We start from the raw sequence: 11,558 nt of genomic DNA on the forward strand, positions 1-11,558 counted from the left end.
CTAGTGACAGGCCCTCTAAGGAGGGAGCGGTCTGTTAATCAGGATGAGTGCGAGATGCTGTGGAGCACCTGAAAGCTTCCATTGCTGCCAACAGCAGCAGGGGCAGCAGGGGACAAAAGGACACACGTGATGCTGCATTTGCTGTAAGCAGCTACAATGAGAATTTAAAAATAGATGGTTACTTGCTCCTAGAAAATTTGGGGGAACATGTACAAATGGTTACCCTCAGTGTATTGTAATTTTTCTGCCTGTTCCCCAAAGGTCCTAACAGGCTGGGACAGTCACCCTGCCCGGCTGGGATGGCACAGCCTCTGAAACCGCCTCTCACCCATCCCACAGCAGCATCTCTCTTCACAGAAGGGCAAAAGGGAACAGAAGGAGGATTTTTACTAAATGTGATAAAAGTTTACGAGATGTGTGAATGCGCATATGCTGATGAACGTGAGGTGAAGCGGCAGCATGCTAATTGGTGTTACCAGTCGCAAGCACAGACCAGGATGTCAGCAGAGCTGCTCTCTTGCTGCTGTGTGATTACTTTGCCATGGGTTTGCTGCCTTCCTATCATATGCTGGTTTGATTTTATGTCCTGCAAAACTAGCAGTACCCTTGCGTATCCAAGTGTTGAAGAAACACTCAATTCCTTACCTGGAAATTTGTTCACCTCAGGATTCAGCAAGCATACACCCAAACGTGGTGCATAGCAAGTTATTGACTCCAACCTCTGGACATTGTCTTCACCATGTGCTGAAGCAAAGAACCCATTCAGCAAACAGCCAAGGCAGGAAGAATAATTATACAGCTCTTTTCTTAAGCCAAAAAGTGCTCTTTGTTGGGAAATTCCAAGTGTGATACTTCAGAGAAATAAAATGCCATCAGTAACGTGTGCTTCAGGGTGAATGCTGTATAACCTGAGACCACTAAATGGCATTACAGATCTATGGATTTCCTCCTCCTGCTTTAGGAATAGATGCAATTAGGGTAGCAAAACAATGTAAACTTAAATTCCCTAGATAAAAGAATTTGATATGTAAAATACACTAAAAAAACAAAGTCAAATTGAGGAAACATAAAATCCTAAGAGATTAATTGGGTTTAGGCTTTTATCCAAATCCTCTTACTTTTTCCCAGCACAAGGTTCAAACAAAGCAAAAGCTAAATGCAGTAATTGCTATTACAAGTTGATTTTGAGAAGTGATTACTCTAAGGCAGGCTGCTGCGTATCTCTCAGAAAGGAGGATCTTAGTATATTTCCTTTCTCACCCAGAAGGGTCATTCATGCTGATGTCCCAAAGCAATGCCTTCGGAGTCCGTATTGTCAGAAATTGCATGCAACTGTGCAGATATTGCTGATATCTGACCCCACCATCAGCCCCTGGCATCCCTCAAAAGACTGCCCAGACATACCAATCCAGCTTATTAGAGCTTCTGCATTTTCATCCTCCATTAAAGCCATACGTGTGGTCGGACGCTGAGTCTGTCCTGATGTGTGTGGTCAGGGCTGAACCCTTCCTGGTGCTTCCCACCCCTCGCTGCCGAGAGGCACAGCAGAGCCATAACGGAGGCTGAGGGATGTAACCACAGCAAAGGAAGCCTTGCCAGGCCTCCCCAGCAGCAGGGGATGCCCCCCGAGGGGAGCACAGGGAGAGGGCAGGGGAGGGAGGCTGGGCAGCCAGGAGAGGCTGGGCACGGGATGGTGTGTCTCACCCGGCAGACCCAGGGAAGGTGAATATCCCCCAGGGGTGATTTATAGCACTTGCCACTCACAAACCTGCGTCAGGCTGGAACCAAACTGGATAAAAACACAAACATGGCAGAACTGTACAAGAACACCTTCTGTTCCTTCAATTATGAGTTGTGCAATATTTGCTTTAGGAAGAGTTACTTTATCACCACAGAAAACAATACGGCAGAAAAGAGCAACAATGCAGATAAGCATGATTTACTGCAATATTCCTCAGCAGTTGCAGTCAGGATATTTTTTAGCTGTCATTAAGTATTTGAACATAGCAAGAAGCTAGAATGGTGTACATATTGCTCAGCAATTTTTTTTGTCCTTCTGAGGGACTTGCTACAGGTGCCACAGATGCCCTGGAATTTATTTTATCCTCTCTTTATTGGGTGTGTGCAGGACAGCAAAACAAGTCAGGGCAACATGACCTCAGAAACTGGTTCCTCACAATGAGAGGATTTTAATTAACCATGAGCTCTAACGGGAGTTTTGAAACAAGTCCACATCTGTATGTAAAAGGGCATTCTAGCCATTTTGACTCTTCAATCTATTTCCACATGGAGAGAGAGCAGGGAAAGCAGGAGGAGAAAGGAGGAGCCCTTTAGAAACTGAGCAGGGAATAAAGACCCATCCTGATCAGATGCCAGGGAAGCTCATCTGTTGGTGCACATCAAAACTGACTGGCACTGAAATCAGAAATACTAGAGTTCATTCCTGCTGCTTATGTGGACATTGCGAGCTGTCAGATTAAGAATCCTTTAAACACATTAAAATACAGTATTTAAGTTACTTTCTGCTTTTTGCATTCATCTGATTCTACCACCTGACACTCCAACATGTTGCTGCTGTACAGAAAAATCACCGATTTTCCTTGTAGATGCCCCAATGTATCTGCAAAGTGCAAGTAACGCTGTAAACCGCCCAAAACAAAACCCCTGCCGACTGACTGTCAGAAGCAAAATCTAGTAGCTGATTGCAAAACATAACAACATTATTCGTGCCTCTTAGTTTTTGGCTGCCACGCTGACTTCTGTTGGGACATGGTACCTGGGAGTCTGAGCTGGTAAGACCCAAATAGCCCCTGAGAAGCACAGAGCTGCCTCAAGCCGAAACACATAGAATGAGAAAGTACTTGGTGGCCTTGAATCAGCACTCAGTACCTTTTAGAAAGAGGCTCTCAGTGGTACCCTGGGCTCGCTAAGGCCTCCTTTTTTAATTAAAAGTGTGCCGTACTGTGAGGGTGAAAAGCTGGCAGTGACGGGGCTGCCTTTGATGCAGCTGCTGCTTCTTGTTCCTCCTCCACTCAGCCACACTCCCAGGGCAGCCTGCCTCTGCTTGGGAGGGCTGTCTTACCCACTGCTAGAGAAAGGGGAAAAATAATCAATAAATACGTGAGGGAGAGAAAAGAAAAGCCTTCACGTTGCACGGGGAATTGTTTTTGGAAGGTTGGCATATTTATAGCCCTTTTACAACCCAGAAAAAATAAATAGGCTCCCGGTGGTTGTGAGGTTGTTGTGGGCAGCCCACCTCTGCTGTGCAGCTGGAAACCAGCAGCGTCGGCTCTTGGGGACACGGCAAGACACAGCAAGCACAGAGGAAAAGCCTGTGTGCCACGGCTCCTGAGCAGGCAGCAGCGAGCCGACCAAACATGCTTTGCAGGGCCAGGTCAGAGACAAGTCACAGAATCACAGAATCAATCACAGAATGGTTAAGAGTTTGGAAGGGACCTCAAAGATCATCTCGTTCCAACCCCCCCGCTCTCGGAATTGTTGTCTCCTCTGCATAAAACACTCTTTTCTAATATCAGCTGGAGACTCCCTCTTTTTTTTTTCTTCCCTTTAATAAAATTTTATGAAGCTGCAGCTAACGAGTGCTCTGTCAAAATTTTCCAATTATTACCACAATATCCCTCGATGTTGGTGGGGAAATGGAGATTTGGAGTATTAATTGACCTCCTGATAGTAAAGAAGACCCCTCTAGCAGAACGAGGATTAAAACTGAGAAGCTTTTGGAGTCCAGTGCTACAATATGGAAAGAAAAGCTCTGGAGGTTATGGGAAGGTCATCAAGATCATTCAAAAATAATTGCTTTGCAGAGAAGTAAAAACACCTGGATTAGCAAAACACCTTTGTTCCCAATGCTGAGTTTATCCAGAAGTCAAAATGAGTTGTTCCCTATGCAAAAAAAAAAAGAATGAGACCTGGATAAAGAAGGAAGGACTGCTTCTTGCTCTCCATAAATGCCTAAAGGTCCCATCAATGCAGTGGTAGTCTGTAGACTACTGTACACAATATTGCTGAGAAAAGGCTTTTGAGAGCTGTTTTCAGTAAGTTTTGCGCTAAAAAAAATGAACCAAATAAATCAACCCAGACAGAAACTCAGAGAACCTGGTAATTTATCTGGGGCTTCATGGACTGTGGCACTGCGCCAGCACTGCCATCACTATTTGCAGCGGCTGCCACCCTGACACCCCTCAGTCTTCCCTGGAAGGAGTAAATTATCTGAGGAGAAGTAAAATTTCTCACATGGGAGAACAGGGGAAACACTCCTCCAAAAAAGTAAAAGCCCGAGAGAGTAAGACTTACCTTACAGAGTTAGATGAAATACCTGTGCCTAGAAAAGTATGTGACAGACAGTCCAGAAAAATGTGCAACCAAGTAGCTGTTGACTTGCTTTATCTACAAATGTCAAGTTTTATTAATCTATTTCACATAGTTAAAGGCTTACATGCACTGTAATCTACATACAAATTCTAGGAAAAAAAAGCAATGTATACCTAATCTCTGCCCTACATTTCTTGAGGTTTTAGGTGGGAATATGTAGTAGGTGTTAGGTGGGAATATGTTTTCTTTCCCCTTGAAAGAAAACCTATAGTCAATACACGGTTGTGCTGCTGGCACAAATTACACTGGTTGGTGTCAGTTTGATAGAAACCCTTGAGAAAGTCCCTCTGTGCAGTGCCCCTTGAATCTCATTTAACTGTGATGAACAGTTCTGCAGCCTTAACTTCTTTCACCGTTATAAAAGACTATTGTATTTTTTGTGGGGACATTGTGACGTGGGATACAAAGATAGAAATTAAAGATAGAAAGAAAAGATCCAGTTGATCACATCACCTCTTTAACAATTCTGTGCACAAACAACCGGGTAGCTTTTTGGCATATCTAAGCTCTTCACAATGACTAATGACAGAGTCCAGGCAGGGTACACCTGTCTGACTCATTGCACATCAAAATTGCCACGACAGAACTATGAAAATGCACACTTGAAGAAGTGAAAGAAGGAAAACTCCCATTACGGTGTGAACTGGGCTGGGAAAGGGTTGAGCTTTCAGCCGGATCCTGGAAAAATGTGGTGAAATAGACTTTCACCTCTGGCTTGCTTTCTCCCAAGGCAAGAGCAGTCCTGGCATCCACACTACCTCACCAGTGGTCACAAAACATAGTCCCCAGCTTTGGAGCTGCATTTGACTTGAATGTGACTAAATGGCTGTGACTGGGCTGCACCAGTCTGGTTTGTAGTATTTTGGGTGAGGAGTGAAAGGGTCAAATAGTCCAATTTAGAGAACCCCCTCCCAATCTTTCATAAATTTATGTGAACTGTTTGATTTTCATGAATAACATGCTTGGATTGTCAATCTCACAGAGAAGAAGGATTGGTCTTCCTTCTTGCTTTACTCATCTATAGCTTTCTGCCTATATGACCAGATTCATCTCTTGCTGAAGCTGATGGAAATGGTCTTTCCACATTCTTGCTGGAAAATAGGCTGTCTAGTGGGAGGTGTCCCTGTCCATGGTAGGGGTGTTGGAACTCTGTGATGCTTAAGGTCCCTTCCAACTCTAACCATCCTATGAATCTATGATTCTATATACAAACTGTGTCGTGACGGTAGACCCTGACCTGTGCTAACTCGTAGCCTGAGGATACGGAGAGTACGAGTTACCTTAGGCCAAAACTGCCCCAGAGACTGTTGTAATAATTTAAAAGCATACCTGTTTAGGTTGCAGTGCCCAGGAACATCATATGGTGTTTAATAGTATAAATATAACCTCTGTTTAAGTTGAGACCCAAGCATAAGTATTGAATGCAAGCTTTAATGACTGGTCGGTCAGCGAGTGCCGCGGGTGGAGTGATTAACTTCACTCATAAGAGAGAAGTAGTGAAATATTTATTGAGATGAAACAGTGATTTAACAAAATCAGTAGTAAATGTGATAAAACGGGAAGCAAATGTGATAGTGTTTTATGAGATTTGATGGCAAGGTACACTCTATTATTTACTGCATAGAGGATAGGGTCAGACAAGCTTCCAGGGAGACCCTCCCATTGAGTCCTGAGGTGCAGAAAGGACCCCCCTTGCTTTCTAAACTCCTTCTCAGAGAGGAGTCTGGGTGTGACTGGATCCAGTCCTAGTCCCAGACTTGGTCAGGAGTTTATGTTCAAAGGATTATATATGTGCAACTGTCGCTGTTGAGACGGTCATGATGACACACACACACCTTTTTTGAGCAACAGCCCAAAAGAACCCACTTTATTGTTTTAGCAAACTTTTATATCTTTTCTAGGAACATGTGTCCGTGTATAATTGGTTCACCCAAAGTCCAGCAGTTCATGATTGGATGACTTCCTCCTCCTTTGTTCTCTGTGGTAACTTCAGTAACTTTCCTCTGCTGGCAGTCTGACAGATCCTTAATCTTATTTACTCCCCTCTTCTCAGGACTCTCAGGCCTCTTCAAGGGTACACAGGTGTCTGCTCAAGGCCAATGTTAAGCTCATATTCCAATCCCTCAGACCAGCTGAGGTTTCCCACACGCAACCATTCCTTTGTATTACTTAGCTAAGATTTCAAATTTTAGCATGCTATTAGTCACCTACCGAGGATCTGGCTTCAAGCTCCAACAGGGTAGGTTTAGATTGAACATTAGGAAAGAATTTTTCACTGAAAGAGTGGTCGGGCATTGGAATAGGCTGCCCAGGGAGGTGGTGGAGTCACCATCCCTGGCTGTGTTTAAGGGCCGTTTAGATGCAGTGCTAAGGGACATGGTGTAGGGGAGGACTTTGTAGAGTAGGGTAGATGGTTGGACTCGATGATCCCAAGGGTCTCTTCCAACCTAGACGATTCTATGATTCTATGATCTGTTGCAGCAAGGAATCTCTCAGCCTCGAGGAGCAGAACCTTAAGGGAGTGTTCCCACTCAAGGGGAGATCCTGGCGTGCAGCCTGCTGCCGTACAGAGGAGTTCAAAGGGCTCTAGGGCTGTCCACTATTTATAGAGTAGGATAATTGACCTATAGTCATATTCTCACGGGAAGGAAATATCAAGGTCCCCGCTCCAGACAGCGTTATGGCTGTGCTGCCATCCATCCCCCAAAGCCCAGGTGCAAGTCATCGCAACTGATGTTGTGAAGGCCGTGGTGGGAGCAGGAGCCGGGGGGAGATGAGGGAGAAGAAGAGGGGGAAAATCAGGGAGAGGGCACACCGCCGCAGCGAGCCGGCGACCTGAAGTGAGCCCGGAAGAAATGGCGCTGCCCGGCTCAGGGACACACCCCCGGAACCCCAGCCTCAGTCGGAACCAGGAAGTCCGCGGCAGCCAATCAGGCCGCGGAGGGGGCGTGGCAAGGAGCCGCGCGGGGATTTAAAGGCGGTCAGAGCAGCCCCTCAGCTGGTCGGTGGGGCTCGTCCTTGAGGGGTGCGGCCCGTGCTCGGTGATTGTGAGGGGAGGAATGGGAGGGCAGGCTGGGCTGACCGGGAAGAAAACGTCCGGGGATGGTCTCCGCTCGGCCTGCAGCCACAGTCAAAAGGAGTTTGGAGCACAAGTCTTATGAGGAGAGGCTGCCCGGCTCAGGGACACACCCCCGGAACCCCAGCCTCAGTCGGAACCAGGAAGTCCGCGGCAGCCAATCAGGCCGCGGAGGGGGCGTGGCAAGGAGCCGCGCGGGGATTTAAAGGCGGTCAGAGCAGCCCCTCAGCTGGTCGGTGGGGCTCGTCCTTGAGGGGTGCGGCCCGTGCTCGGTGATTGTGAGGGGAGGAATGGGAGGGCAGGCTGGGCTGACCGGGAAGAAAACGTCCGGGGATGGTCTCCGCTCGGCCTGCAGCCACAGTCAAAAGGAGTTTGGAGCACAAGTCTTATGAGGAGAGGCTGAGGGAGCTGGGGTTGTTCAGCCTGGAGAAGAGGAGGCTGAGGGGAGACCTTATTGCTCTCTACAACTACCTGAAAGGAGGGTCTAGAGAGGCGGGGGTCGGTCTCTTCTCCCAAGTCACAGGCAACAGGATGAGAGGAAATGGCTGCAAGTTACACTAGGGGAGGTTCAGCCTGGATATTAGGAAACACTTTTTCACCAAAAGGGCTATCAGGCATTGGAATGGGCTGCCCAGGGAGGTGGTTGAGGCACCATCCCTGGAGGTGTTCAAAAGACAGGTTGATGTAGTGCTGGGAGATATGGTTTAGTGATGGTGTGGCTTCTTGTTTGTTGTGTGGGTGTTTATTTTTGTCAAAATTAGGTTGATGGTTGGACAAGATGATCTTTAAGGTCCCTTCCAACCTAGAAGATTCTGTGAATAAAGCCACCCAGGCTGACCTGCCGCGGAGAGGTGCCTCTGCCTGGGTGGGGAGCTGTTGTGGAATGTCTGTCGCTGTGGCGGGAGGACAGCAAAGGCAGTGCCTGTGTGTGCTGTGAGGCGGGAGATGGTCTGCTCGGCCTGGTGGCTGAGCCTTAGGAGGAAGCAGGAAGACAGAGGACAGTTTGGGAACGTGAAAGGGAAATAGATCGGGAGAGCTGCACTCTGCCGTCCTTAGGGAAAAAGGAGCAGGTGGAGGCTCCAAGAGAGGTAGAGGATCCCCTGCCCTCTTGTCCCCAGGCAGAAGGAGGTCCCTTCGATCTCGATGGTCCCTTCCAACTGTGAAGACTGTGATTGCCTTTCTTACTTTATACGGATGGAAACTCTTACTAGCTGTTTCATCTCAGCCTTTTTGAAGTAAAGTTCTATCTTGAAGGAGAGCTCAGCTCACGTATTAGTCAGAGGCTCTCCCTTTACTGTTTTTCACTGTAAACCAGCTTGCTTAGTTTTTTTTTTTAAAAAGGAAGATGCCGGTGCTTTTTGGCATTGCTCAATTCTGTTTAGCCTGGAACATGCCACAGGACAGAAAACTGCAAATTTGTCTATGATGAATAGAAATACTGTGGCTGACAAATTCAATCTGTTAATTCACACAGGGTATTGCAGGAAGGGATTATAAATAAAGGTATTTACAGTTCTGCTGAGGATGTAGGAGCCACAAAGGCATCTGAAACAAATACTGGAAAAAAACATCCCAACAGACTGTAAATAAGCCCCACAATTTGCTAAACATAAATTCTATAAATATCTTGAGAGTTATTCTGTCGATACTCATTTAAAAAGCAAAGCTGAAGTCTTTTGGGGTAGGATAAAATTTTGTTCAACACAGCCAATGACTGTAACCAGACGTGATATATTGTTCTGCATCACCTCTGGTTCAGTGATATATAGGGGCATCATTGAGACACAGATTATTAGAGAAGTTAGATGCGGTATATAAGGCAGTAGGATAATGCTAGATTTCTGATCCCAAGCTACGTGACAGAATGAGTACGAATTTGAAAGCTTCAACATCAACTAGAATAGAAATGCGGCTTTAGTATTTTAGTAACAGTGTTATTAACAAACTATCTCTAACTCATGTCAAAGTACTTAATGTGCTATAATAACATCAATTAAAATACAATAATAGACTTAATAATGTGGCCTATAATGGAAAAATATATTCATGTGAATTATCTCTTCATACCCAAGAGAAAAATTCCAATGAAAGATGTTATAATGAACATAACACTAGACATCCTTAACGTAATATGAGTTAGGAATATACCAGGATAGGAAATAGCATGGACAAAGTCAAAGCCATGTCCAAAATGTTCATCAACTGCTTTGCTTGTTGTTTTAAATACATAAATCTTCAAAGACACTATTAGCAACAGACAGTCATTGGCCTCTGTCTGAGCAAAGATCCCATCAAATTCAGTCTTGCCAAAGGCAGGTCATCTTAGCAGCTTCTTCCAGGACCTGTCTCTCCCAGTGGCTACTGCCACATCAATTGGTACTGACACAGCAGTGACAACAGTAGCCATTTGAGGTAGTCTAGAGACCCTGACCCAGTACTGGCACTCTAGGATGAGGCTGTTTGCTGCTGACTTCATGTGATCGCTCTGGTTTGTCTGTAATCCCAGCTCATTTTGTCTAGCCTTGGGCACAGAGCTTGGCTTTTGGCTGGAAACATGTCTTCATAAGGGGGAAATGAGAGGTGGTGGTCAAACAGAACATTTAGGATCCAGCAGCCTAATGCTCTATTTGACAAGCTGTGGCTTTCTGCATTTGTCAACCCTGCACAGAGCTGGGCTTTTGGCTGGGGATATGCAGATTCTGTGTTTGGAAATGCCTCAGTCTGCCAATCTGCACTGTACAATACCAGAGTACTCTTGGGTAGATGTTTGTTAGCCTTCTCATGGATTACAGATACCTTATTTGTTAGTCCCTTATCTGTAAAAACAACCAAACTGCCCATTTATTTCACAAAATCATAGAATGATGGATTCATAAAATGGTTTAGGTTGGAAGGGACCTTAAAGATCATAGAGTTCCAACCCCCCTGCCCTGGGCAGGGACACCTCCCACTAGAGCAGGTTGCTCAAAGCCCCATCCAGCCTGGCCTTGAACACTTCCAGGGATGGGGCATCCACGGCTTCCCTGGGCAAACTGTTCCAGTGCCTCACCACCCTCATAGTGAAAATTTGTTAGACATCATTCAGTTACTGCATATTTACATTTGCTCTGGCCTTTCCTGAGCATTTTTGAAAATCCAGCTGCAAACATACGGGGTTGCTCAGGACTACTTGATTCAGTTTTTACCCGGTTACACCCAGCAGGGCCAGGCTCCCAGCACGGGGAACTGTGACACTGCTTGTGGCTACAAGCCATGGCCAGCCACCTGAATGAGGATCAGGCCAGTGACGTCAATAAGAGATACAGGCTTCCCCACAGGAGGACAGGAGAGGACATTGTGTGTTTGAGAACCTGGCAAGGTCTATTCTCCACTGTCTTCCTCCAGGCCATTTGAATTGGGCCCCGTGCAGCATTTTAAGACTTTTGCCTGTTCCCGGTTTCTCCAGTGTCTCACCACCCTTACAGTAAAGAATTTCTTCCTAGTATCTAATCAAATCTCTCCATCCAATCGAACCACTAAGAAAGTCATACATTAATAGGAACAACTGCCTTTCATATAATTCACACTCATTGCCAGGAGCCCCAGCTTTGGTGAAATAATAAAGTAGGTAAGATCTAAATTGTACCAGGCAGTCACTGTAATTGGTGAGTTACTGAACTTGAAAATCAAATGGCTAGATGTAAGATATACTGGAGAAATGACAGGTAGGAAAGTGATGGAAACAAGAACACAGGACTGTTTGCTGGGTGAAGGCACAAAAAGGATTAGAAAGGAACAGAGTTTGAAATGGTTGGGCTTCAGGTTGCATTTCTGGAGGTGTGGAGTCCCTTGGCTCCCACTCTGCTGAACACTGTGCCAAAGTCAAGCCAAACCCCATCAAGGTATCAAAGAGGTGACAGGAGTTAAGCATAAGCAAAGTAACAAATTGTCCAAGGACATGAGACAGGGAAACTTGTCTGGTCTGCTCTTGATCTCAAAGACATGGTGTTGGGGAGGGGGGAATAGATAAAATGAGAGCTAACTGGTTATAGAAGTACCTCTGGATGCATGTCTACTGTGACTGGAGGCATAACTAACTCAGACAAGATAA

This window comes from Calidris pugnax, unplaced genomic scaffold, assembly GCF_001431845.1.
Source record: "Calidris pugnax isolate Ruff unplaced genomic scaffold, ASM143184v1 scaffold164, whole genome shotgun sequence".
Lineage (NCBI taxonomy): Eukaryota > Metazoa > Chordata > Aves > Charadriiformes > Scolopacidae > Calidris > Calidris pugnax.